We start from the raw sequence: 3,208 nt of genomic DNA on the forward strand, positions 1-3,208 counted from the left end.
AAAAAATCCCCTGGAATATAAGCTTAACTGGTTAAGGCATTCCACTGGATTTCTGATATTACAGATTTCAAATGCAATATGAGTGGGATGAGAAATTGCTTTTATCCATTCTTTATATGACATGAGAATTGGATCAAAATAAGTTTCTTTTTAAAGACAAATACAAATAAATTAATAAAACCGTAATCCAATGTCATGCTAGTGGATAAATAAACAAATTTTCTTTTTATAAAGGGAGAATACCACAAATATCTCAAGATATTTGATACTGTAAAATCAATCCTGTAGTGTAATAAAAGAGAACGTAGATATTTGCTTTTGCAGAAATCTCATTTAAAAAATACTTTCCAGCTCTTTGCTGCATCTACTGCGAGGATGAAGACCATTCTCAGCTATCAAACTGTCGACATTCCAGAAAATATGGATATTGCTCTGAAGGGAAGCTCAGTTATTGTGAAGGGCCCAGAGGCACCCTGAGGAGGGACTTAAATCACATCGATGCAGAACTCAGTCTCCTTGGAAAGAAAAAGAAAAGGCTCTGGGTTGACAAATGGTGGAGACGTAGAAAGGAACTGGCTACTGTTTGCACTGTCTGTAGCATGTACAGGACATGATCAAGGGTGTTACACTGGGCTTTGGTTACAAGATAAGGTCTGTGTATGCTCACTTCCCCATCAACGTTGTTATTCAGGAGAATGGTTGTCCTATTGAAATTTGAAATTTCTTGGGTGAAAAATACATCCACAGCGTTCAGATGAGATCAGGTGTTGCTTGTTTAGTATATCAAGCCCAGAATGATGAGCTAATTCTTGAAAGAAATGACACTGAACTTGTATCAAATTCAGCTGCTTTGATTCAACAAGCCACCACAGTTAAAAACAAGGATATCAGAAAATTTTTGGATAGTATCTATGTTCTGAAAAAGGCACAGTTCATCAGGCTGATGAATAAGGTCAAAGTTGTCCAGCTACAGAATTGCCAAAATTTCGGATGATTCCACAGACTTATGTGTGTTATTTTAAGGATGCAAAATTTCGGATGATTCCACAGACTTATATGTGTTATTTTAAGGATGCAATAAAAGTTGTGTATTTAAAACAAACAAACAAACAAACAAAAAACACTTTTCAGCAAATTCTAAATAGATTGGCTATGGAAGTCTGTTTTAAAATGCATGTTAGCAACATATTATCTGCCACCATACCTTTTTGTAGAGTTGTATAAATGTATATACTATATTCATGTTTATTTCCTAATCCGTTCCCCCAAAATATTCATGTTCTCCCATCTTCCATTAGTAATACACACACTGCTACATTTTAAAATTACTTTTATTGTCTTGTTAAAATTAAGAGAACTAAACATGAACAATCGCAACAATCCAGATAAGAAATACTTATTCTTCCTCATGTAAACTTCTTATAACTTTTATTCACACAGCTTATATTATCTTATTTTTCTTTCTGAATGAGAATTTCTTTGGAAAAAGGAATTATGTATTTTACTTCTTTGATTCACCAGTGTTTAATGTAATATGATATATGGTACATAGTAATATAAAAGAACAACTTGTTTTCTAGTAAATTATAGTCAGAAAAAAGTATTTTCTCTTTCTCTCAATCTCTCCCTCCCCCTCCCTTGTCCCTGCATGCCCTGTTTTTTTTCATTAAAGTAGAATGAAATATGGAGGGTAATTCATATAATTCTGTGATCAAATCAGAACCAAAGAGCTGACATTCTATGTCCCTTAAGAAAAAAAGCCATGACAATCTAATAAATGTTACACATTATATAAATTATACACATACATACATATTAAGAGTAAAATATGACTTTCAATGAAAAATTCTAGGCATAATCTATAGTATAATGTAATTCTATAATGGGTAGTTGGTAGTTATAATTAATTAGTAAATTAAAGGAAAACAAGTCAAAAACATGTTTTTCAATTGCCTTAACTTGGTAACCTAAGATTAATACTGAATTATAAACTATTAAAAACAAATATGCACTGTTTCTCAACTAAGGGTTAATAAAATCTTTATAAAAATATTAAGACAATAGCATACTTAATATTTAAGAAACTTGGAATAAAATGTAAGATAAAGACAGTGAGTATAAATTTTAAATTTCATAGATTATCTAAATGACTTACATGTTTCTTAGGTAAATATAAAAGTATCAATAGCTTTTGAAATGTTAGCCACCAAGTGGTATTCAACTAGTACATTTAACTATGGTAGTTAATACCTTAACCTTAAAAAGACAATTTGCAAAAATGAAGTTTAATAATGTGTAATCTGTGCAGCTAATTATATTGAGAATTTAGAAGTGAAGGCTTAAATGTGTGTGTGATATTGATCTGTCGCCTCAAGAAAAGCTAAGGAGATCATTTATACTTCCCTGGGAAATAAGTAGAGTACACATGAGAATGTACATAACATTCATTCAAACCTGATTTTATTGTTATCTGGACACTTAAAAGTAGTTAAAATAATGTATAAAGGCAACTGGAAATCATTTGACTCTCCCTCTTTCATTAAACCTGCCTGATATGGATTAGTGATCCATGAAATAGGGACACACTTAGTCCTTCTGATATGAATCTTGATCTTTTAATTGGTCCCCAGCATCTTGTTAATGATGCTGTTTTCCAAAACATCACATCTTTCTACCATGTGACAGAGAGTTTTTATTTTTATTTTTTTAGTTTGGCTGGTTTTGTATGTATTACTTTTTAAATCAGAACTGATTCTCCTATAGCTAAAAATCTTCGAGATATACCATCTTTGCGTTTTTTTGTCTACAAAACCCCAGTGGAGCATCAGTAATATTGCACAATAACAGAATGGCCTCTTTAAACTCACAGTTTTCCCAGACTGAGCCATGTAACAGAGATAGTACAGGGTAATAAATGGTTAAAACTTTGGAGTCAGGCTGAATACTGTCTGAAACTTGGCTACCAGTTCATTAACTGATTGATTTTGGACAATTTGCTGACTTATCTTGCTTGGTTTCAGTTTTCTCATTTCTCAAATGTGGATAATAATAGGTATATCATATGGTGGTTGTTGTGTAGATTAGATAAGTAAAATATTTGGCCGAAGACTCTAGAGTTGATAGGTAATAATTCATAATGTATTTTATTGTTAATAATAGGGAAAACAGCAAATTATTTGATAACCTATATTGCAATCTATTACACTGT

At 31.7% G+C, this 3,208-nt stretch overlaps 1 pseudogene; it reads left to right on the top strand.

Moving 5' to 3' along the window:
* Nucleotides 1-375: 375 nt before the first annotated feature.
* LOC102891237 lies at nt 376-951 on the top strand (annotated as a pseudogene).
* The last annotated feature ends 2,257 nt before the right edge of the window (nt 952-3,208 follow it).

This window comes from Pteropus alecto, unplaced genomic scaffold, assembly GCF_000325575.1.
Source record: "Pteropus alecto unplaced genomic scaffold, ASM32557v1 scaffold25, whole genome shotgun sequence".
Taxonomy (NCBI): Eukaryota; Metazoa; Chordata; class Mammalia; order Chiroptera; family Pteropodidae; genus Pteropus; species Pteropus alecto.